The sequence below is a fragment of the Salarias fasciatus genome, chromosome 13 (genome assembly GCF_902148845.1).
Source record: "Salarias fasciatus chromosome 13, fSalaFa1.1, whole genome shotgun sequence".
NCBI classification, from domain to species: Eukaryota; Metazoa; Chordata; class Actinopteri; order Blenniiformes; family Blenniidae; genus Salarias; species Salarias fasciatus.
Window position 1 is genome coordinate 10,293,615 of NC_043757.1, and position 26,737 is coordinate 10,320,351.

General features: G+C 40.5%; 1 protein-coding gene across 2 annotated transcripts in view; it reads left to right on the forward strand.

Moving 5' to 3' along the window:
* The first annotated feature begins 13,424 nt into the window (after positions 1-13,424).
* Positions 13,425-26,737, forward strand: part of peli1b (pellino E3 ubiquitin protein ligase 1b) — a 41,143-nt gene continuing 27,830 nt past the window's right edge. Inside the window, exon 1 of one of the 2 annotated variants that reach the window (XM_030106039.1) lies at positions 13,425-13,790. The gene's annotated coding sequence lies outside the window, so the exon portion shown is untranslated. Of the gene's footprint in view, positions 13,791-22,981; positions 23,241-26,737 lie in introns of those variants that run through there. The other variant, XM_030106040.1, reaches the window with a different exon arrangement.

Here is a 26,737-nt window from a genome sequence, read left to right on the forward strand (position 1 = left end):
CTTGTCTCTGTGGACATGGCAGACAGCCACACTGCTGAGCCTCTCCTGGGACATCGTGGAGCAGAGCCTCGTTTTCAGACACCGCAGAGAACTGAGGCTGCTCTCTGCTTCACAAGAGAACACTGGACCACCTGCAGGAGCCGGACCAGGGTCTGACCAGGGTCTCCACTGGGACCTCCAGCAAGAACCAGGGTCTCCTGATCAAATAAGTACACTTTGCACTTCCATTGTAACTAGTAATCTGTAACCTGGGAGATAACCGGACTATTATTTTATTGTTTCTTTCTTCTTTCTTTCTTTCTTTCTTTCTTTCTTTCTTTCTTTGTGCAGACGTCACCTCTTCAGTCACCAGTTCTGTCAGCTTTGTTTATTTCTGTTGAACTCTGCTCCTGGACAAATAAAATAATGGAAAACACTCCTGAGACTGATGGTTCTCTGTGTCTAACACACCTTGGATGTTCAGTGATGTTTGTTCTTGTGTCGATGGTACAGTTAGTATTTTAATATATTTCTTTAATGGTGGCAGAGCATCTTTACCAGGGCAGAGACATGTCAGTATGTGTAGATCTGGTTCATTAGCTTGATCAGTCTAAAGCTATCTGAGGACGTCTGATGGTGATTCTTTGGATTAACAGACTGCCTCCTCTGATGTCGGTTGCTTTTCTTTTTGAAATGTTGAAATGTTGATTTGTGATTAGGTCTTTCCTCAGATTTTATAAATGAAAGAAGGAAACAGAGTGACTGGCCGTACGCAGGTTGTACAGGAGGCAGTAAACGCAGCACAGCAGAATTAAAACTTCCATGAAACACCAGAGAGCAGGAGAGGAAGAGGTCATACCATAACCTGGAATATCCACTCATGGCAGAGTTTTGCTCCAATAATTAAAGCTAATAATAATAATAATGAGGATAATAAATTTTTCCAGCCTCCCAGCAACAAAGGTGAGACAATAAGGCTTCATGTTGTTCTTCCTCTGCTGATTCACCAGGTTTTTGTGACAAAGTTGACAGAGTCATCAGACAGACTGATCATTGGTGTTTCTGTTGTGGGCTGCCTGACTGTGTTTTTGTAATTTTTCCATTTACTCCTGGAGTTGCTTTGTGTAAAATGTTCGATTTGAGTGGGAATGGGATAGTTAGGCTTGAAGCCAATTCAATTCAATTTAATTCAATTCAGTTAAACTCAATTCAGTTTAATTCAATTAATTCCAGTTGATAAACTGTGATTCCATCATGTGTTAAGAGACTGACAGAAAAAAATGTCTTGTCATCGGCTTGTCTATGTTTGTGCTCTCGTACGCTTTGGAGCTAGTTGAATGGCTGCCAAACCACAAAACTGCAGCTCTTTCTGTCTCTTCTCCTGTCATTGCATGACCCAGGAAGTCAAATTTTATTTATTGCATAACTAGCTGAAGGGTTTGTGGCAATATTTTTTATCACGAACAAATTGATATGGGTGCTTTCCTGATTTCCATTACTTTGCCAAATTGAAATTTGTCATCACAAAAAAATGTCTCATTATTGATGTGAGGCCCTCAGGACAATATTTTTGATCAGAAAAGGTATAAAAAACTGTCATACAATGTAAAATTTACTGATCTACAGTGTATGTAGCGCAGTGTGTAGCATTTATCTCCAATACTGTAGACTAGACCAAGGGACTGAGCTTACTGTGTGCTGCACACACACACTCCAATTCACTATTACAATATTGAGTAATACATTAATCGTGTACACAATTCATAACCCCTGATGTGTGAGGCTTCTACCTTCTTTAGCATTTAGCATGTACCACAGCTCAGAATTGCTGCATCCACAGAACAGCTACACTAATAGAATAGACTTTATTAATCTCACCGACAACCTAACGACAGCACTGCTGCTGCTGACGGACGATTTCATGTAGTCATCGTTGGGTTGTATCAAGGATCTTTTAGAAGTACTTGTATAAGTATCAGTGCATCCCTAAAAACAAGTATGGTTATTATGTTTGTGAAGCATTCCATCATGAAAAGCTGCATACTGGATCGTCATTATATGTTTGCTGTTTGTCACAAACCAGGTGAAAATGTGTAATAAATCCAATAAGTTCTCATAACAGATACAGTAAAAAGTCCAAATAACAGTCCTAGTAAAGAACACATAAATGCTGGAATAAAAAAGGTCCACAGTGTAGTGAGGGACAAGCAGGGTACATGCACAACCTCTACTGTTATAAACATGTCTAAGACCCTGTGTACATTATGTTTTCAATTGAAAAGCTACGCTTTTGTTACATTATGTGTGTCCGTTTACACAGGAATAGTGCTTGGAACCACTGAAAACACAATGTCATGTCAACAGACATCACTCTTAAAATGCCACAGGGTAAAATGCAAAAACTTTTCTGAAGTTATAAGGCAAAAATGAAAATGAAGCATCAGTCCCATAATGCCACCTGCAGTCTGCAGAGAGCTTCAGCCTGCTCAATTTAATCCACACATGATCACAAATGCCTTGCTGATTCTGTTTAAACTAATTTGGTACACAAACAAAATATACATCTACATACTTGACACAAAAGTTTAATTCGTATTCTGATTATTTTAAAATATTTTAACACCTCGTACCTCAATTCAAGAGACTGCACTCGAGGAGAAACAGATCCTTATCCAAGCAGCAAGACTTGGAGGACCTAACCCTAAACCTTACCCCAATAAATGAATGAACATTGTAGGATATGTCTATTTAACACAGCTGATTGTTGTTCAGACCAAGTCATTTAAACTTAAATAACTGCAACTCACTAAAAATACACAATTTTAGCGCACTTGTCCGCGACTTGATCTCTTATACATGAGATAAACAGTTTTTAATTACATTTTGACTAAGCTCAAGTGAAATGCAGCAGCATGTTCGAGAGCAACAAAGCCTCATGGCACCCAGTTTATCTCATCTTATTTTGAAATGAGACTATGGGTACAGCTGTGCAGTGGTTAGTAGTATCACCTCACAGTACGGACACCACCGGTTTGATGAAAACAGACGAGAACTCTGAAGACAGGCTGTTGTTGAAATGGCCTTTCAGTGTAATGGGAGTGGAGCTGTCTATCCACACACCAATTACAGTGGCTGGTGAGGTGAGTGACAACACTATACCTAATTACAGTCAATGACTCTGCAATTACATGCAATGACACCCAGAATCTCGGAAGACTATCACTGCGTGTTGCAGCTGAAGCCACGTCTGACACAAAAAAGACTGCTCTGGAAAGCTGATGAACGGGAGCCACGTGTTACTGTCTTCATCAGATTTCATATACATATACTATATGTATGCATACTTTACAACTGTCCACATGGTTTACATCACCTCAGTCCTCTTTCTGAAAACATTATGTAACAGCTCACCATTGGTTTCTTCCAAAAAAAAAAACAACTTTGCTGTAATGTATCTAGTAAAGGGCTGATGATGTGAGGAAAAGAAACAAGGGATTGCTTAATTGTGGTGCCTGTGGCAATACAATTATGATGTATAGTTTTTGAGGGATGACTTCACCTCCTCAGCTGGAATAAAGTCCTCAACCCCATCCAGATGAAACCAAATAAAAGCTTTACATTTACTCCAGTGAATGACATCAAATTTATTGTCCCGGAGGAGATGTTAATTGAGGAAGTAAGGGACTTCTTCTGTTGAAAGAGGAAATGTGTGTAATGTATTGGTTTACAGTGCCTATAAAACACTTTTATAATGTCGTAATATGGAGATCTATACACTTGACAACTGAATTTGAAATGTTCCAATCAGATCTGGAAAAGATGAATGGTTTTTCTGATTATTTCCATCGTTGAAACTCGACCAGGACATGGCTTTCATTCATTTGCCCACAATAATATTTTCTTTCTTGGTTACAGTCTTCATCACCCCAAAGTTTTTCACTTTGCCGCTGCGTCACATTCATCATTAACAGGGCAGCTGGAGTTTGTTTGGGATTCCGCAGAGATATCAAACATATGAAAGATGCTGTACATGTGTTCAGATTTTAATTCAGAGATACAATTGGGATTGCAATTTACTCTGAGGTTTGCATAACAATGCCTACTATACAAGAAAATGTGGATACAGTATTTGATTCAAAATAATAAAGTGAAATCTGCTGCAAGAAAAATCTATCAAATTCCTGATCAGGGGACCAGAAATGAGCTGTTTCTATTCCAAGTACTTGTTCAATATTTTTACTGAAACTTGAGGGAATCATAGAAATCTTCTTCATGTTTCATACACGTCTATCCAGCTTTGCTTCAAAAACTATCTGAATGTGTTGCAGCTGATACATAATTGTTTATTCAGGCATTGGGTCTTGTACATAACTGGTCCACTGTCCAAGTGCACAGTTTGACTCACTTCATGCCATATGTTCCGGGTGCATACAGTTGTATCTTTCCTTTGCAGTTAGCTGACAAAACAGCTTCCTGGTTACGGTATCTGCACCTTGTTTCAGCAAGTTTATCTCCTGTACTTGCTCATTATCAGGTTGACAATCGAGATGCTGATTCTGGCCGGTAAGCTGTTGTTGGTAGGCTATATCAATGGAGATTTATGATGCATGTAGGCTGGTGGCGGTGTTTTGAAATCTTGCCAGGAACAAGGTCACGTCTTCTCGACCGCTCTGTCTGTGATTAAACAATGCTGTTACCAGGCAAGGAGCTTCCTTCTGCTTCAATCTAAAGCCAAGCAACATCTGGAATAAATCACAGTGCACGGCCATGGTGCAACATATGTGAAGAAGTAACTTTCTCAACTGCACATAGATACAGAGGTCACTCACAACATTGTATCCATTGGCCCAATATTGTTGAATACCCCCTTTTTTGCTATCAAAACAGGCGGGCCGGTTCAAGTATTGAACTCCGATGGACTTAGGATGGTGATCTGCGGTGTCTGGACCAGATGTTAGCAGTGGATCTTTTAAGTCCTAAATGTTGTGAGGTGGGGTCTTCATGGATTGTACTTGTTTATTCAGCACAACTCACAATTGTTTCATTGGCTTTAGATGTGGGGAATTTAGAGTCAAGTCAATGCCTCAGACTGGTGGTTCTTTTAAACATTCCTGAATCATATTTGCTTTCATGCACGATGCATCATATGCTGGTGAAAGAAGCCACTTCAATCAAGCGACGATGTTGTTATGAAAGGGAGAAAATGGTTCCAACTGTGTCTCAAAACAACATCCACATGAATGGCAAGACTTGGAGCTTCCCAGCAGAACATTGACTAGAAATGTCACCTTTGTCAGCTTGCCTTCTCCCAATAATGTAACCTTTTGCCACATTTCCCCCAGGTAAGAGATTGGTTTGGATTGGATTGCTGCGTTTGTGGGCAAAGGTCAGTATAGGCACTCTGATTGGTCTGTTGCTATGCAACACCCTGTACAATAACTAAAAAGGCAATGTTATCACACTTTGCTATCAAAGCTGGCATTAACTTTTGCAGTTTAATGTTTGTTGGGTTGGCCCACACAAGTCAGCCGTTCTTCCCCGCATGCATCAATGAGCCTTGATCGCCAAAGATCCTGTCACCGGGCCAATGCTTTTACTTCCTTGGACCACTTTTGATGAGTCTTGACTACTGAAGACTGAGAACAATCCACAAGGGCTGCAGTTTTTGTGATCCTCTGACGTAGTTGTCTAGCCAGCGCAGTCTGGAGCTTGTCAAACCCTGTTGAAATCCTTTCTTTTGACCATTTTTTCCAGGTTTCAACACATTCACTTTGAGGACAAAATGTTCACTTGCTGCTTAATATGTCCCATCCACAGCTTTCACAATGACCATAATGTTATGGCTGATTAGTGCAATTTTTGCTTCTTCTTTTTTTCCAGTGGGACAAATCACTTTTTGTCGGGCAGTGTCGGTTCCAAAACACACCCTCTCACAGTGCCGTGTGCGCTTCGTTTATTGTGCATACAATACATGGCACGCACACATAAAACAGGAGTGAAGTCTGCCAGTTTGAAATGAACTCAGTCTTGAAATACCGGCATACTCAAACACACACACACACACATACACACACACACACACACACACACACACACACACTTGATTCATTTGGTCGAGTCACCCCGTGTGCCTGCGTTGTGATATGCTAAACATTCTGTAAACATTACCCTGCGCATGGTTACTGTCACCATGGCAGCCTGACAACAGTGCTTAGCCCAGCCCCTCAAACACGGGACAGTAGTGTTATTTAATATTTGGCTACGCATGAGCACAGCATGTTTCTATCACATAATCCTGTCACACCAGCGAAGACTTCTCCTGACTCCCTCGTGCAGCTGAGCGCAGCCCAGCTGTTGCTATGTTTTGGTCTTATCGCACAACAACAACAAAGGATAGAATGCACACAGAGAACAGGCTGCCCTGAGTGCAATCCCACACACTTTGTCCACTGTCAGCATCGCTCAGGGCCAAAGCAGACGCTTTTTTTGCGAAGAATTGGGCCGCTCACATCACAATAGGGAAATGTATGGAGTTAAGGAAGTGGAGGTAAAAACAGATCTGTGTGTGACTGTAGCTCAGGAGACTGAGGTCAACATAAGACTCCAGCCAGCTCGAGGATTAAAGCACGCTATTTACAAGCACATTTCACGTAAACCGAGGTTAAATACTCCGATTTGAATTTGGGAGGAGATGTTTTACTTGTGTAACAGGTACATAGTCTCATAAACCGCAGGTCATATTTCGGTGTCTGTTTCAGAGAGCAATAACCTGCACATTACACTCTCTCAGCAGACCTTCAAACACTTCACCACTTAACCGAGCAATACCATCTATGCAGTGAAAACTCTTTCTGTCTCGATGGACCACAGGAGACCTTGATATAGTCTTTTCCCAGTGTTCATTTTTATTTTCAACAACTTTAAGTACACATTGTAACATTGCATCATTGGTACATTTTGAATTAAGCCGTAGTTGTAGTTTTCCAGGAGCAGTAATATTAGCTCTTGTAGCATCAGTAGTTGTTGTAGTAGAAGCAGCACTGAAACCCAGGACATGATGGGAACTTGCCCGCTGTGCCAATAGATGGAATTCACATGAGGTTGGCCTTGATGTTGAAAGCCGTGTGGGAACTTTGCCTCAGTTATGGGAAGACCATAAATCCTGGGACACATCATCAGCAGTATATCTTTGAGTCTGGGGGTGTCGAAGTAGTCTTAGCACTAGTCAGAAAAGTAGTAATGTATTAGTAGTAGTAGAAGTAATAACAAGAGAAATACTAATAGTAAAAATACTTCTAGTAATATTAGTAGTTGTAGTAGCAGTAGTAGTAGAAGTAGGAAGAGGAGGAGGAGTTCTAGTTTGATATTTGTTACAGGAGGAGGAAGAAATGTGCAACAACCTGGAGTAGGAGTAGAAATTGTTTTTCTGGCAAGTAAAATCAAACAAGAAGTGGACTAGGATACAGAACAAACAGAACAAAGTAGAGCTGCTTCCATTTTGAGAACTTGTGACCATGTGTGTTTGCTTCAGATGTTTCCGTTTTAACCGGTATATATACTATTTGTTTTAATCATTCTGTGGTGCTGTGAATCATATTTGAGTTATTGTTTGGTAAATTGTAGATTTGGGTGAGCCTGGAGGGGAATGAATATGTCACTGCAATGTAAAACAAATGTGTCAGAAAGTAACAAGATCATTGTGTATTTGTATTTATACATAATACCAAAAAGTTGCAATCAAGATTCAACCGTGCGTGTGTGCAGGCACACACAAACGCATGTGCATGCGTGTGCGTTTACATTACTGTAGCAGGGAACTGAGTCTGTTAACAAGCAGTCACACTATGGGGAACTATCTTATGTCCATAAGAAAACAATTTTTCATTAGAAACATCGCAACATTTTCAGGTGATTTTATGTTTTAGGTCAGTTGCTCTCAACCTTGGGGTCTTCAGGGGTCACCAGAGGATTGTGGGGAAAATGTCTTTGTCCACAATACATTTTAACAGACATGACTTTAAAGAGAGTTGTTCACTGTCTCATAATTCATTTCATCAACTGAGTTCCAATGAGTTGAATCATGTCTGCATGAGATTCTGCCCAGTCACAAGGTCAAACCGAAAGGTGGTTACAGTCAAGATTCAGCTCGTAGCTGTGATTGCTACATGAGGCTTTGTCTTGGCTGGTAGGGAGCATTGTCTTCCCGTCACAACGTTTTGAGTTCAGAACATTGTTTTGTAACGTCGGAGTGACTTTGAGTAAGATACTGAGTCCTACACTGGCCTAATATTGACATTATTGCATGGCAACGCTCGCCACTAGTGAGACAGTGAGGAAATGCAATCAACAATAAAAACACTTTAAAATAGCGAAAAATGCATAATGTAAATAAAGTTCTTTATTTTATACATAATTTTTGGAATAAAACTCCATACAGAATTAGAGAATTAGTCGGGAAAAGCCCAAAGTATTTTTTCTCCTCCAAAAGAACTAATGGTCGAGACTATGATTTAGTTATGATTTATAGAGTGTGAAAAGAAAACTACCAGCAGGATCCGTGGAGATCCCGCAGGTTGTAATCAGACCACACGCACCATCTGTGTATGTGCCTGTGTGTGTGTGTGTCTGCATTTTTCATAATTTCCTGATGCTTCACACAGGAGTGCAGCCCAGCGGAGCTTGGAAAGAGAAGCACTTGTCAAAACATCCATCAGGAGCGGAGTGAACTGGCTGCGTTGCCTTCAACCCTGGAATCAAAGGAAGGTGTGTCTCCTGCTGCTTTTCGAGCCCTGCAAACGTCCAGGAGACGTGTTGGTGCTGTAACTGTGGCAACGTAAACAGGACGGTTCAAACACTGATTAAAATATGTGCAAAGATTATGCAAGGCGGGTGCAGCGAAGTGTGTGCACAAGTAAACTCACACTCGGTTTCTTAAACTTCTTAATATCTAAAAGGCAGAATCGCCTTCGAGTGCGTTGGAAACTACACTTTTGCAACACGCTCTCCTGACTTCCCATGCAGAAGTGGCGGCAGCAGCAGCAGCAGCAGCAGCAGCAGGCGTGTATTTAATTAGCAAACGTTACTATGTGTTTTACGGCGTCTCAGAAGTGTAAAAATAAGCTTGTCTCTATGTGCATGTGTGATCACCATGAGGAAAGCTGGCTTGTGTTTAATCTGTTCTTGGCCTCACCTGATTTTTCCACTCATTCTCACTTTGGAGGAGCTGTCTCAAGCCAAGTATAGCCTTTATGGATTTACACACACACATACACACACACACACACACACACATACATACATGCATGCACGCACGCATGTCGTGAATAAAATGTCTTCTGTTAAAAATCTTCTTCCAGGAGTCAAAAACATACCTCCACAGCTGGAGCAGGACCTTGGTGATGTTGTTTTCTTCACATCTGGGACAGATTTACTTTTCAAGTCTCAGGCAGAGAAAGGTCATTTGAGTGACGTTTGTTCGGTGCACACCGACGGCCACCCTTTATTCTTTATTCAAATAATTGAACAGACATTGCACAACATTTTCCAATTTGATGATGATATGAGCCGCTGCGTTTTGTTAAACTCTTGGAAAGTGTGCAATCTGTCACTCTTACTGTGGGAGTGGCAACCGTGCTGTTTATGTATTATTAGCTGGAACCAGTCTGATTTGTGTGCGTGTGTGTTTTATGATGTTGGAATAACAAACTAGTTTATCTCCCTGAGGATGGCTATTTTTAACTATGAAGGATTATATAACAGAATTAAGAAACATTTCATCAAGATTGATGATTCTGTTTGTTGTATTTGCATTTTCTGCTTTTATTAGAGACCGATGGTTTGTTGCATGCGTCTTTTGCTGTAAACAAATAGCAAACAGCTGACTTTAACCAGACCTCAACCATCTTTACCAGCTGAAGCACCAGCTGTCTTTAATAGCAATATAAAGCTGAAATAGTCATACATATGGTTTGTGTTTCTCCTCTGCAGTACTTTGAAGATTGTTTTAATGCTGATCATGCAAATTTCTATAGGGTTTATTCTGTTGGTAAGTAATTTTCAAGTCATTTTTTATGGGAATTAAACTCTACTGAATGTATATGATTAAAGATAAATGTATGAGAGAGATTACTTTGTTTGAACAGTTCAGAAATAAAACTGAAGAGGTCACGGTGAGTGCATCAGAGGAGGCAGAAGGCAGGGTGAGGCGGAGGCAGAGGATCTGCTGCAGTGACTCCTCAAGGAAGCAGAAGAAAAACACCTTTACAATGCATTAACTGAAAACTTGAACATAATGTAAAGACATCTGAAGCCCCTTCTCATTTTTTTTCTCTTTTGTGATCTGAAAAAAGGCAGAAACTGTCCCAAAATTTATCGTTTATCTGTGGGAAAAGTCATTGCTGACAGCGTTGAACTGATTGAAACCTTACAAAGCTTGCCCTTAATCGACTGGGCTTTAAGCACCGTATGCTGCTTTGGATTGGATTAGGCGTGCACGATTGTGCAGTGGGTGGCATTCTCACCACACAGTTAGGACACAGCTCATGTGCAGATTTTGTTCCAGTTATTCATTTTCTCCCAAAGCCCATAAACATGTATTCAAGGTTAGTCAGTGACTGAAAAATAGGTGCGAGTCTGAATGTGTGTGATAGGCTCTCTGTCTGATATAGTCTCCCTTTACATAACATTTTCAAGGAAAAATAGTCAACTTTTCTGTTTCAGGTTTTTATTTAAACATTCAGAGAACAATCATGAAAAGTTCTGCTCTCTGTCTCCGTGAGAACTGTTGAAATGGAACGTTTGTGTAACCCTGGGGACTGCAAATGCTAACTATGGTTGCAGTAGTTCTTTTGCACAGTAGATCAACAACGATAATGGATAACTTTGAGAGTGCTGTTTGCACTGCTCCCGCTTTAGAGCTGAAAAGGTCTTCTCCAACAAAGTGTGAATTTACTGCATCGTCATCGAGCGCTCGTGCTGAAGCACGTATTCTACATACTGAGAGGCCCATGTGACAACCAAAGACGGTTGAAAAGATGTTGAATGTTCACGATGTACCACTCTCTGCGTGCATGAGATGCAAGAATGCAAAAACAACACCGTTCACAGTCGAATGGGGTCAAAGTCAGCTGGGAAAAGCTCTAACCCTCAATTAGATTAAGCGGTGTACAAGATGATGAACGATTGCAAGGGTGGATAGGTACTGATTACCAATCAAAGCAACAGGATGTATACTGTGACGCATCTGATAGGGAACTTGATTTCATAATCAGAAAACATAAACACCTTCATATTGAGACACGGACACACAGGCCAAAGAAGGAGAAACAGTGTTCGGCAGATAAAGATAAAAACAGTGTTGTCAGCAGGACTGACAGTTAAACAAGCCCTGTTTCATTCCAGTAAGGTCCACCCAGGCTGAAAGTTTAAGCACTCCTGGTATGTGAGGTATTTTCAAGGAAAGTGAGCATGAAAGGCATATGAGGAGGAGAGTCATGCATGTCTGAGGGGCATGAATCTCACAGGTTCACATCAAAGTGGAGGCAGTAAAGCAGAAGGAGCGGCTGAAGGGCTCAGAGGCGTTCAAGCTGGGTTCAGACTGTCTTCTTTTATCCGTCAGATCAAATCAGGTCACTTTCCACAGGTGTGAACCTTCATTTCACCCAGTGGTTAGACTGGGAGAAGCACTGCATTAAGACCAGCATTTTATATGTGCCATGAATACTTAAATACTTGCTAGAGTACAAAGACTGAAATAAATGATATTATTGGAATAATCATGGTGGGAATGTAATAAATGCAATAGGAGTTTTGGACTAATAAAAAAGGTCAACAGTGTCCCTTTGGAATATACTTGGATTTGAAGATAACATTTTTATACCCGTATCTGTTTGTGAACTGTGACAACTGTGCTCATGTTGAAAACCTTTCTCTATCATCAAACGAAAGGAGAGATTTGTTTGTTACGGTACGATCTAGCCAAAGAATTTTGAATCTGCTTTTAAAGTGTGGAGAAAACAACATTTTTTAGCTCACAGCTGTTCTGAAACACACTGAATGACTTCACACCTTTGACAGTTTTGTTGAACATTTTTTTCCAGGCTCTTTCACCTCCGAGCATTTCTGAGAAGCTCGATAGTTTACAGAAAAACGGCTGCCGAATCAGTCAGTGGCATGTCGTTGTGGTCTCTTCTTTCTCTGAGCAAAAGGTGTGATGATGCCACCTCTAACACCTGCACCAGGCCAATCCTCACACAGCTTCCTGCCAATGCAGTCCAAGAAACCAGTCACTCTCTGTAGCAACATAGCACATATGCAAGATTCACAAGCAGATCGAGAAAAAATTAGCTCTCCTTTATCTCCCATGCTCTCAGGCCTGCCTAAAAATGAATGTCTGAACCCTTCAGGCTGTTGGTGGGTTCATTCTTTACCTTTCTCATGAACTACTTGTTCTTTTTTTTAAAAGTGTCATATCTGACGTATATGTCATTTTTTTATTAGTGTTTGTTGGCCTTGCTTTAGTTGAGTAAAAATGAAAAGCATTCAGTTAAACTTTAAACTTCTTTGTGTTCTTGCTAGTCCTATTAAGTTGTCAGTAAAAATCACACGGAAAGTAACCTTTTTTGAGAAATGTTTGAGGTCTTGTTGTTGGTCATTAACAATTGTTCATCTGTCACTGAAATGTTACCATGTTGGGTCCTTGTCCTGCAGTGTGGCAGGTCTTATATAAATGAATAGGTTAGGCTAAATGCAGAGAACTAACTGGATCTCTGGCAAAAAAAGTATGTTAACTCTCCCAAAAAGTTTTCAGCAGTTAATGATAAAAAAAAAAAAAAAATTTAAACTACAGAGATAACTTTTTTATATTTACTCAATTTCCATTTATTATGTGCAAAATAAAATGGAATGAACAAACAAGCAAATTAGCAAACAATTGTTTATCATAAAGCCTTTTTACTTTTAGAAGGCAACTGTAATAACATTACTCTGTACTATATGATACTGTTTTATTTGTTACTTTTCGTTAAAATGCAAACAAGAATTAAAACCCACTAAAAAACAGAAAAGAAAAGAAAAACGCAGTAAATTTCCAGGATTATTTCATTTTTTTGGGACAAAATCAGTCATGAATATCGAATCCAATCGACTTAAACATAAATAAAAGAATGAAGAGCAATATAATTAAGAGATTATTGCATTCTTAGATCATTTATTTATTTAATTGTCAAAATTATTTTTATTTTTATTTTGGCAGAATAAATAACAATAGACACCAAAATAAAGCAACATTTGCCTGAATTTATTCATGTTTTCCGCTTGTGACCATTCCGTGGCAGTTACATTTAAACTACAACTCCCAGCCTCCTTTGCGAATCGGCCGCCCCCTCGAAATGCGCATGCGCGGAGGCGTTGTACGGCCAGACCGCTCCGCTGTGTGTTTACGTTGAGATGCTCACAACAAAGGACAGCGCACCGCGGAGAGGCTGTCATTTAAACACTGCTCCGTACGGGGAGCGACTGTAACTCACAACTCCACTAAAGACGGGGAAAAATAATACAGTTCCTCTCTGGCTTCCATTTTATATTTTTTTCGTGCTTCGTTTTTAATTCAAAAGCAGCTCATGTGAGGAGAAATTTGGACGAAATTTCTTTTTTTTTGTGTCTGTATTTGTGCTGGTTGTGGGGGGCGCTAGCTACAGCCTGCTAGCCCCTGCAAGTTGGGCAAAAGCAGGTAAAATCTGAGAGGAAAAACTCTTAGGTCTGGCCGAGCGGAGACTTGAGGACAATAAGAGGACTTCATCATTGATAACACAGTGAGTACACATTTCAGAGCCACCTGACTCCGCTCCATAATGGCGATAGTAAACGTGAGGGGGCTAATTCAGCGCTAGCCTCTCTGTGAATTAAGTGTCACCTGCTTTGTCCTGCTGGACCTTTAATCCTGCAACTTTGCTTCGTTTACAAACGTCTTATCACCCAGCAGGCAAGTCCGCAGAGGCAGTGCTGCGGCTGCAGGGCAGTGAAGATCTCTGTCAAGTGCACACACTCTCTCATGCACCTGTTTTCACTTTATCTGTATGGAAATCAGAGATAAAGCTGGCACTGGCTTTATCTGGTGTGGAGAGATGCAGGTATTAGTTTACACCAGATCCAGTCTGCATGCTGACCTGTCACAGTGAGAAAGGGTACATTGCCTGATAAGGAATCAAGCAAATGCAAGCAACTCTGGACATTACCAAGGCTTGATTGCCAGTTAATGACTTCTCTTTTGGGTTTGTGGTGATTGTGGAGATCTCAGTGTCGACTTCTTCTTTGTTAGAAATGTCACTAAAAGGACAGACATGCACTGAGTTCATCTGCACCAGCTAGATCCCCACACCCAATTGCACTTGTAAATATTGCTGATAAAAGTATGTTCAGGTGTGCTATACATATATATTTATATGATCAGATATGCACCTTTAAGCGGTTGCAGTTGTTAAAAAAAAACCATGCACAAACGACAAATGTTTGTAACATTGGAATATTCTGACTCTGGTGTAATTTATCTTAATTCCAACTCTTTTTCTGCCTTCATGTGGCTTGTAAAAGGCATGAATACACTCAACATTGATAATACATCTTAATTACAACACAGTCAGTGTGAGCACACATCTGATGGTCTGAAGGCTGTACAAACCTAGTGAAATGACAAACCAAGTCTACATTGCATCAAAACACTGCTCAATATACACTTAACAGCCATTAATGTGTACAGTTTAATGCGATGCAGTGCAATAGCATTTTTTTTAGAAAAAGGAGAAAATAATTAAATTCCTTCCTTACTAGGGGTGATTTTTTTTTCTTTCAGATGCTTGAGATTGACAGAAAATCTTAAAGTTAACTGTGCACTGAATGTAGATGTTGCAGTTTTCCTGTCATATTTAAGTAACAACTAATCATCATAGTTTCAAACCAAGGTTGTAAAGCACAGAATTCTGTAATTTCATGTACACTCACTGACCACTAAATTTGGCAGAATTATAGAATATAATGTGATAGAAAAGCTTCAATTCTGCCTTTGCAAAGGAAATACCACTCAAATTTCCCTTCACGGGATAATAAAGACCTATCTATCTAGCTATCAATCTATCTATAATGTCCAGAGATTGTCAGACACTCTCGAATCCTTAAAAAACAAGAGCTCCTGCTCGTGAGTTATATATCCTCATGTTCTTACAGTCTGTGGAGTTTTGTAAAGTTTGTGTTTTAGGCATGAACTGGCAGCAAGCAAGCATCTGAAATGTGGTGAGTGGGCTGGAGAAATGGCACTTCATAGATTTTGGCATTCGGTCATTGATGTGGAGTTGCGTTTGGAGCATGTAAGAAATGGCTTATTTATTCTGGTAGCCGAGTTTCTCCTGTTTAGTGAGATATAACACTGCCGCTTGAGTTTGTGGTAGGGCTGTTTTTGCATTTGTGATGAGCTTGACTGATTACAGTAATAGGTGGACTTGTTTGTTTTTGTGGAACTTTTAAATAATAAACATAGCAGTCACGGTGCCTGACCTGGATGACAGTTTGTTCTTGTTATGTCAGATGGGGGTTTGGAAATTGCATAAAGTCCTGTTTCGTACATCTCTTTTTATTTGTTTCATGTAAAAGTTAAAATTTAGTTTTTGTGAGAAACTTTTTTGATGTCTTTATGAATGTGTCCATATTCCTGTGTTCAGCCTCACACAGAAATCAGTATTGTGCTTTTCCTGTTGTCTTTGAAGACGTGTGGTTTCCGACACTCTGGTCTCACTCAGGCTGCAGTGCTGCAACAGCAGAAATAATCACAAATTTGCAGACTTGTTTGAAGTTTCCTAAAAACGACCTGTACAATTGGCTTAAAAAGAATAGAAATATACGCAGAAAGATATTTGACAGAATTTTCTCAAAAAATAAACTGATTTTTGATTATTTTTCTGAAAGTTTCTTATAAACAGAATTAGAAATAAAAGGCACAATTGACCGTTTAAAGTAAAAGTTGTAATACACTGACAACACAGCCTGAATTCTAATCTAGGAAACTGCTTAAGAATAGAATTAAAGGAGCCTGTGAGCCTCAGCTGAAGTTACCAGAAGTAAACAAACACTTTTACTGATAAACATCCTTTTCTTATTCAGTGGAAACTTTCATCTACAACTCTGAAAGTCATACACAGAAAGAAATAGTGATGGAAACATCCACCTTATCCAGTCACGTGTACAATTCTACCTGTGGTGACATGAAGCTAATTGTGCATATTTTAGGATTTGTTTTCCACTTTTGAGACATAAATCAACTTTTTATATGACAAATACACATACTAAACAGATGGAAAGCGTAGCGCTCACCAAAATCAAACATATTCCACACACAAAAAGTGCAATAGAATTCTCACTGGATGCACTAAAAAACACAAAGTCGTACTATCGAACAATACAAAGCAACAAAGAAGCCTATTGCATTTTGTCTCGTCTTGCCAGACTTGCACTATACAAGAAGAAAATTGTTAAAGGGATAAACCTCAAAACCCACAGCCACAGGTACATTCAGCAGCAAACTAGTGGGGTTCTGTGTTTCAATCATTGTCCTGCAGAAATAGCTTGTGCAGTCGACATCGATGAATAATACAAAGCCCTAACAGATCTGGATCTGTTGTAGAACTCAGTGAAGACTTTGCCACCCTGCTTTAATAAATGTTTATATTATAATTCTCTGCACAAAGTCTGCAACCTCGCAGTACTGTAAGTAAAGAAAAAAAAGTTCTCGCAGTGCTTTGGGTTTGTTATGTAACAGTGGGGAGAGTGCAAGTGTTGCACATACTGATTCGCACATTTAACATAGGGTGTGTTGCCTGGAGGTTGGAGTGTGTCTGTGTTCTCCGGGCCGGTCCAGGGTCTCAGTTTCAGGGAGGAAACGTGATCCGACGGTGTCAGACGGGAGTGCAGAGGCAGCTCTGATGTCTTAATGGAGGCTCCATGCCGCCTGTATCCTTAGTAACCCGGTCTGTGGGGACACAGACAGGCCTCCCAGACTCGCCCTGGTCTGAACTGGGCCAAAAGACAAAACCCATAACCTCATTGCAGCAATTGGATTAAAATGCTTTCATATCAATTATAGATTTAGCATGGTCTTTTATCCAGGGTGTAATCCAGTATGGATATGCAGCTGTTTTAAAACACAGCAAAGGCAGTTTCTACCAACATAAAAAACTATTTATGCTAGTTTTTTCATTTCTCTTGAGACAGTTTGTGATATCCAACGAGAGAGAGAAAGTTTATGATCACTCACACCATGTAACATAACATTTTTTACTTTTTTAATTTCTATGATTTGTTAAAATGTTATACTGTTTGTGTAAACGGTATTACACTTTATAAAAAAAGAACTTTAACCCTTTTAATCCTATTTTTCCACTGATAACAGGATTTACCATCAGTACTTCTCATAACCTGAACTCAAAGTTAAGGTTAATATTGGAACCTAAGATTCATTCATTATTAATATGAGCTTCTTAGTACATCCAAAACACATTAATATTGAAAAATTCCTGGATGTCATAAAATCAAAATAAATCCAGTCAGTCTAGGAGTGAAAGAGTTAAATAAAAAGTCTTATTACATCATTACATGTGTTCACCCAGCATCATAAATTGGAAAGAAGGCCTGAGACAGAGATAATGTTGTTGTCTCTTCTGCAATCTGGGCTCAGCGTGATCTCTGCAGGAACCTCTTTTATTGCTTTTTCGCTCAGTGCTCAAAGCAGACTGTCATTCCAGCCTTTTCAGTGTTCAAGCACTTAGCGTTTTGTAAATATGTTTGAGATTTAAACCAGCAAGTCAACAAAATGCCAACCAGCTGTGAGTGCGTGCCCGCTTTTCAACCTTCAAGATTGAGATTGCCGTGGGAAAGGAAAGACTTTTGTTTTGTGTTTGCACTTATCGTCCGTGTGCACGTGCCTGCAGTGTGAGGATTGATTAGCGAGGGCCGGTGAGCTCGGTGGGTGTAATCGCCGGCGCAGCTGAGCGGCGGCTTTCCCCCCGCTGTGTGTGAGAGGCTTGGCACACGCCTCTCGGCCCGGCTTACTCTCTGCCGGGGCTGGTAAACCGGCTGAAGTTCGCGCTGGGAGATTACGTCTGTCATGGAAAGTGGGTCAGACAGTGGGCACAATTTTATGGCCTTGTTTCTGCAAGGTAGGAAATTAAAGAGGAGGGGGAGCGGAATTAAACCACCAGCGATTTTCCGTCGCGTTGCTTCAGGGAGGCCGAGCTCGAGACGATTTGCGTGTGCTCTCCTGTTCGTTTGACTCATTGTCAGTTTCTAGCAGATTTGCTAACGAATCAGTCATAAGCAGCTTATGTGATGGGTGGTAAGGATACGTATATTCACTACGTGACTTATTTTCATCCAATATATAATTTAGCCTTTGGCAGCTTGGCCTGATATATGTTGCTTGGAGTGACTCCCTGTTTTTATGAATTTTGTACAAAGTTTGCAGGAGCCATGAAGCTGTAAAAGCCTGATTTAGTTGTGAAGTATTAAAGCCTCTATCACACACCAACAAATGCCAAATTTGTGAAGGATTTTACAGAATATCCCAAAAATATTCCCCGGTTTGCCGCCTACATGCTTCAGAAGGGAGTTGGCTCAGTGGGTAGTGCGACTTGTCTTCTCACCACCAAGGTTGATGGCTCCATCGCCCTTGTTGCCCCCATCATATGTCCAGAAGTCCTTGGGTAACACACGAACCCCCAAAGTGCTCCCAGTGGAGGTCAAGCACTTCATTTGGCAGCTATTGCCTTTGGTGTCGGTGTGTTTTGAGTTTTAAGAGCCTTCAGACTGTTGAAGCAGAAAGTACACTATGTAAGTGTCCATCCATCCTTTTGACCTTCCATCGATTCATCATCATATTCTTCATAGTGCGAGAAATGAGATATGATCTTTCAGCACCTCGATCTGGGGTTCTTCTAGATCAAGAAAAATCTTTTTGAAATCTGTATTTTATTTTTTTTTTGGGGGGGGGATTTGATTAATGTAGATATATTTGTTTTTGCTTATCGGCCAAGAATATTCAAGAAATTAGAAAAGAGCCTTCAGCAAGTCACTCGGGTCTTTGCCCAGGTTGCTTGCATTGCAACATTTGTACATAGTAACAATTCAGTATAATTCCAAGTGAAAGTTGGCTGTAATTCCATCATTTTCTCTTAATTTTGTGTCTTCTTATGCTCATAAAGGGCTGGAACTGACTAACCTGAGACCTTCCGCTGAGAACAAACAAAGTCGGCATTCAAAACATGGACATATATGTTCTCAATCGGGTGGATTTTCAGGTAGTTTAGACACATCTTTGCTTTGCTTGGCCTTTGAAGATCAGTTTATTTACGCTTCACATGGCCAGAGTTATACTTTAAATCTTTCTGGCCATCCCATTACAGAATGTCAATGCTACATTGGTTGGCTTTCTAATTTATTTGTGGTTCATATCAAATAACCTAAGTCTATTATGTTATTTTGAAAACATCAAACTCAAGGAATAGGAAAGAGAAAGGATTCTGATTTTAGTTTCGTAGAAGCATCAAAAAAGCAACTTTTTTGCATCTTGTGGCTTGACTGCAAAATAGACTTGATGTTTGAACTCATAGAAAGTATAATCTGGAAGTTGCTGAATAAATTAATTAGCTGCAAACCCAAGGAGCAGCTCAGTTCCTCCATTATGCTTCTGGAACTCACATGTAATGATAAAATGCCTCCCATAGGTCACAGCACATTACATTACCATATGAAATATGTAAACCCAAGTTATGGAGAAATTGGTTTATTGTAAAACACATGAATTATGGATGAATTGTGTCTCTGGAGCGTAATAGCTTTGACAAATACGTGGATTTTATAGTGAGAGATAAAAGTACAAAATGCATACGTAAAGAGACCCTACCTGAACACACACCTGCTCAGTAGCTGACAGTGTACAGCAGCGTGTTGTCCTTTGTCATAACCTTGCACCTCTAAGAAGACATTTTCATATTTGTGAGGGTGAGCGTTAGTCACTCAGTAGTCACTCCTTCATCAAAATTGCACCCTAATCTCACCACCTCTATTATTTCTGTTGTCTCTGTCGGTTCCCTGAGAAACTTTCTCATCTCTCGCAGTGGGGGCGAGGTGTGAGAAAGGTCACCCTTCTCATAATTTTACGCCTTCACCTAATCTCACCACACAGCCTGTTCCTGTGGGGACGTCAATATCTGTTTACACCACCAGAGTCTTTCTCTTTTCAAGGCAGAAACTAAAAAATACTGTTGAGGTAAGCATGAGAGAAAAGTTTCCACGGTTGTCGAAGTATCACCTTTGTGGTTTCTTTTCCTGGATGTGTAGCTTGTTCAAAGAGGTGATTTTACACACACACACACACACACACACACACTTTCATATTCTCACGCAGCCCTGTGATTATCAGCCCTCCTCTGATTGTGCTTCATCACCATTTCCTGCCTCACTTTCCAGCCTTCCTGTCTCAGATGAGCTTGTGTGTGTGTACAATGCACATACACAAATGGGCAAGTGTGTAACTTGTTGATTCTTTGACTTCCTCGGGGAGTACTGCTGTTTCTTAATGCAGAGGAAGACTGGGCTGTAATTGCTGGAAATCCATTAAATAATCAGTCTCTGGGTCGTCGTACTCAGCAGAGCAGATTCATGCTTAAAGTAGTTAAGATGTGACACGCCTCTGGCTGGTGGCTCTGAAATGGAGCTGAACAGACAAAACTGCTGTTTACAGTAAAACATTAACGCTAACTCCGACTTAACCTAATTTATTATAAAATGATTTGGAAAAGTCGACAGAAGTTTGAACACAAGCTGCATTAAAAGACTTATGTTCCCACACTGTAACCAGGCGCAGAACATCTTACGCAAGCTCTCACCTCTGTAGAGGGATGTAACCTTCACCACGACTGCAGCAACCCAAACAGGAACCAATGGTGGATGGAAAGATGAATAATTCAACGGAAAAAGTCTTTTTTTTTTTTTAACCTGATGTTTCTGTGCACCAAAAATTGCTTAAAAAAAAAGCAATAAAGCCTCTAAAACATAAAAAATAATACAACCCCTTGTTTTGGTTGAGCCAAGTGCTCTGAATCATTAATTCTAGGTGCTATAATTATCACTGTTAGGAAAGTACCTTCTTCCACTGTTAACAGTCACCTGCAGTGTTGTGGTTCAGATTACAGCTGCTGTCATACCGATGATGATAATTAAACTGAGTTCACCAAGTCATTTTTTCCATTCTACTTTGTCCGTTGAAACGTATGAGCAAATAGTGACAGTGAAATTAAACTTTTTTCCAAGTATAAACAACTTTTTTCCATGGAAACATATTGCCACTGAGTGACAAGAGATGGATGTGTGATCACTGTTTTTTTTTTTTTTTTTATTGCTGATAACCAAACAGCTTCCTTCTTTTGATGCATCACATGATTTTGGAGGGCGCTAGCAATGTGGTGTCACATAAACAATATGTGTAGTGCAATTTACAGTACTCACTTGCAGTTGATGGTTAAAAACGAGTGGAAAAACGTGATGCCTTCCTGTTTGCTCATGAATTAACTCCAAGTTTGTTGTTGATGAGAGCTGTTTGTGAAGTTTGCATGAACATTTTATCGATGCAAACGCACACATTTATGCAATCTGTTGAACATTACATCTAGTTTTAGCCTACTTGTTATGCTTGCCTGTTCTGAACAATTTTCTGGCATAGAAGTTATGTTCTATTAACTGCAAACTGCATAATGAATGCTTTCATAAACTCTGTGTGGAAACAGTGACACGCAACAACAAATGTCATTCGTTTCTCAGACGTATTCCAGTTTGCTCAGAGCACAGCACACTGTGCAGCCATCATTTATCTGCTTTGTTTATGTTACTCTCAAACAGTTCAGCTCTGAGGGTTTCATTTGTGCTTTTCTCAGTTATTTAAATCATTCAGATCTGCTTTTATAGCTCATAGATATATGTTCACGTAAGTAGCAGCGATTCAAAAAGCAACAAACTTGTGTATATATGTCCCCTCTGCACACATGATAGGGATGAATCATTTTGAGCTCGCCTCTGATTTCTACACTGCGTTCTGCTGTTGCATGCTTCCAGGAAGGTCACATTGTATGCAGGGCACTTGGCTGCGTAAGCGCTCAGTGTTACTGATGTTGTGGGGACATAAATCTGTTTGCACATTGTGAGGACTCAGCTGTCTTTTGAGAGCAAAAAAGCAAGTCAGTTTTGTGCACTTAAACTAGTGTTACACATTTCCTCAAGGACCTCGCTATCTGTTCAGCACGCGCCCCTTTCTGTCCTTTGACCCTCAACATGGGAGGAACCTTCAGTCGGACAGTGTGTATTAGGAAATGAAGGAACTGTGCGTTTCTGTTCTTATGATTGCCTGAACACCCACATGTTTGAATGTGTAGTCACTGTACAACATGTTCTTGTGCGCATGACTGCACACGCTTTGCCATTCGTCACATGCATCCATGTCTGATTGCCTGCATTACAAAGGCACCAAGTGATCATGCTGCATGTGCATAATCCATAAATGTGTCATTTTTATGTCTCCAAGACCTTGCCTGGGGTGTGTGTGTGTGTTGCTACATGTCCACCGGCATCTCTGTTTGTTGTTGTGCATGCACTCCTGTCTGTGTTCTTCCTACTGAATAATTGATGAGACTGTAATTCGAACAGCGGCCCTCCTATTTCTCCCTTTGCCGTCTGTCATCAGTTAACCTCCTCCCGGCGCAGCTCACAGTAAAACCAGTATGCTGCTCCGTCAAAGCACAGACGGCGGAGCAGCCCAGGAAACTAAGAACAGCAGCCGTTTGTTACGACGTGGACAAAGCACAACAGCAACAAACCGTCACTTTAACCAAGATTTTTCCAGTTCTTTTCAAACACACTCCAGCAGTCTATTAAACAAGAACACGTCATCGCTCTTCATATTTCTTCTCGCATGGTTTATGCTCCCTTCCTGGATCGTGGCCTTGTCGTGGCGGAAGGGCTTGTGCGGTCTCGTGATCTCCAGAGCTAAGCCGTCGGGAGCAATGTGCTCCTGGTAGGGCTACCCAAGGCGGACAGGTCTGGAGTGAAGGCCCAGACAAACACATCCACAAACACCTCACTGTAACCGAACAGAAGAAGTCGTGTCACCTGTCCAGACCAGGACCCCCGCTGAGTGGAAAGGAGCCAGAGCTGGCATGGGATGCTGAGAGGTACTGACGAGATCTTTTTAGACTTCAGGAACCAAACTTAATGATGACGAATGAATGGATCTCTTGCATTAGGTTGCACCTTTTAAAATACACTCTTTCTTACTGTGAAATAAACCTAGAGCCTAAAATTATACACAGAAGATGTAAAAAGATAAACAGGCACATGGTGTTTAGGTTTAGGAAGAAACAGATCATAAGTGGTCATATTATATTTTCATCATGTAAATACCCCCAATAGTTGTGATTCTACACCAGGTTTACCACTTCTTAAAACTACAGATATATTTAAATACAGACATAAAGGTTTTGTTGTCGTTGATGTATGTTTCAATATCTTACGGTTTTCATTGTCGTATGTGTCTAAAGATTCAAATTCTTTTTTGTTTTGGAAATTTTGTAGGAGAAGCAATTAAGCACTTAGCAAGGGGGCGGATCTTGTGCTTCAGCAGTTCAAATATTGTTTAAATACCCCATTAGATTCCACCGATAAATTCCGGCCACTCGCATCATACAGTCCAGGGCTGATTTCACTTTTTATTTTCATTCATCGCTAATCTGATAATATGCATCTTGCCAGCAGGGTCAGCTGCTTTTCTGCAGAGAAGCAGGCCAAAAAAACAAGTGTAAAATATTTCAGCACAGCTTGATGATATAGTTAATGGAGAATACTGGTCATGAGTTTGAGGGGTTTTTTTTTTCAGTCTAGAATGTGATTTGTAACAACATAATGCAGCTTAAGGCCGTTTCCATGAGACGTCTGATGAATAGGTCTGTGTTAATCTACTGGCTGAAGTCCTTCATTTATAATGAACTTTTTCCACTCACCAGACAAATAGGGGGTTTAATGCAAGAGCGACTTTATTTTGAGAATCAAGGCCAAATCTTTTTTAATTCCAGGCAGCTTAAGTTAGATTGAGAGACGTCTGGTTCACATGGATATTCCAAACAATATTCATAGAAAGAAAAAAAAATGGAAACTATCTACTGTTTATAAGTAGTCTTCCTAAACTTAATCTGGGATAGCAGGAAGAAGGGTTGACATGACACAGTGCTTATGAGTCAAATTCACCTCCATTCACAGCAAATGGAGTATTCATATCCTTTTAGCCTCCAGACTGTCTGACCTTTGACACAAGTCCAGCCATCCATTGCCTCAAGCTGTTTTGGTGGGAGGGGTTTTGTATTCTGGTTTCTGGAGGACTGCCAGTCTCTGGGAGCTTCCAGAGCAACCAGTAGTTTGTTTTGATGAGTTAATTTAATTCTCAGCAGGAATTTGGCGCCGAAGGGTCCGACTCCAGTCTGCCTTCTTGGGAGAAGTGGGCAGAGGTGCGAACAGTTGCCCCAGTGAACAAGAAAAGGTCTTGTCCTGGTCGCACTACTTTTGAAGTTAAAAATGTTTTTTTTCTCCCCCAGAGGCTCTTTTTTGATGTGTCAGTTTCATGGTTGAAATTGGTCACAGAGGGCCGTTGTGTCTTGACTTTTAGTGGCATTTATGGAACATTTTTAGCATGCAGTAGTGTAGTGGTGAGCACTTTCACTTCACAGTTACAGTACGCCTGATATGAGTCCGTACTTGAAGGTGTGGGGTTTCCATATTCGACTGGGGTGTGCATGTGCTTCCTTTAGGTCCTCTGGCATCCTCCCACACTCTAGTTCCCCATCGATGTGTGTGGTTGTGTGTTTCTGTGTTTTGCACTGGAATGGACTGTATTCAGCTGAGATCAGCTTCCTGTGACCTTAGATTGGACAAAGCAACATGAAAGATGGATGGATGGACCTTGTAGACTGGGAAACCACAAGGGCGTTTTGACACCCTCTTTACCTACAATTTACTTCATTATATCTGGTAAATATGCTTCAAAAGTTATGAGACTGAATATGCAGTGTTACCCCAACCATGAGAAATACTAGGGATCTCCAAAGCCAGTATTTCTGTTGCTGTACATGCCTCACGACGCAGCTCAGGTTTACATTCTTCACCTTGTTTCGAAGTCTTGTTTCCTGACCCACTCCACATATTTCGTGTCTGGCTGCTCATAGCTGACGACTGACTATTGTTGTGGCAACACCTCCTCCGGTCAAGTGTTTTGGCATCCGGCCCGAGTAGATTATTCTAATCGGCCTTGTTACCAGCAACCTTTTTTTTTTTATTTTCATCATAGTCCCAGCTAAGGGAGATCCTCTTAAAACGAGCTCAGCGTGGTTTGGCAGCTTCACTGTCTGTGGCGAACACTGCATGTGGAAGTGTTCGGTTTTGTGCACAAGTTTATAAGGTCGCTGCTGTGGTCTAATGGTTACTGCTGAGATCCTTGACGCCATGTGTGGACGTCTTCTGATACGTTTCCATAAAAAGGGAGGAAATTCATCCTACCCACCATTAAAAATGACAGATGGTTGGAACTAATTAATACTTTATTTGCCGTATTGGAGAGCGTGTGTGCATCCTCCTGAGTCAGCAGGACACGTTACCGCAAGCTGGGAGATTATTCACATGTATGTATATGACACATTTAGATTCACGATCTGAGAATGATCATCAGGATTAAATTCAGTATAAATGATCCTGATGTGAAATATTCTGATTGAGTTGCATTGAGTTTTTTGCCAGTTGCTTTCTGGATACAGATTACCCGTCCTTGTTAACGTACCTGGAGCAGTTTTTCCTAGTTTTTCTGTGATGTGATGTGATATATTTATTTTGGTTAGTGTGACAGGCCACCAAAGTCTTAGTCAAACTGCTTACTCAGAATTTCATTTCAAAGATTGTGGAATCAGAGCTTTTAGCTTTGAAATGGAAATAAATGTAGCAGCCCTGACACGGTAGTGCAGTGGTTAGCACTGTCACTTCACAGGATGGATTTCCCTTGACCAACCCGCCAGCTGAGTCCAGTTCTCTGACACATGTATCTTCTCTCTGGGGACTGCGACTTATTCATGTAATCTAAACTCATGCTATGGAGTTGCTGAACTCTGAGTTGATCATAGTTGTGAACCTGTACATTGGCATCTTTGTGTGATAGACTGTTGCCAAGTCCTCTGTGTATCTAGTCTTTTACACGATGTCAGCTGGGAAACCTTCATCCCCTGCGATCCTAATTTGATTATAGAAGATTTATGGATGAGAGTTGAAGCCGATATTCATGCAGCTGCTTTGTCTGAAATTCTTTTGCAGCAGTTTATTGATAGATTTTTGACTATTCTTAAAGATTTTTGTACCTGGGGGGATTTTCATCTGCTCCTGAGTGTATTGAATCCTTTGCAAAATTAGTTTTTAGGACAGAGGTTTTCTAAACTCTCACCTTTGGTGCATCAGTCTTCTTCTTCATCTTTTGTCTCAAGCACAATGCTGTGGGAATCACCAGTTTGGAGTACAGAATGTTTCCCCCCCCCGTTGTTCAGTAAATACTGGACCACACACATACATACGTAGATATATCTGCTTCGACTGAATCACTGGACAGCTTCCCAAGGGACGACTGATCATGAAAAGTGTACGT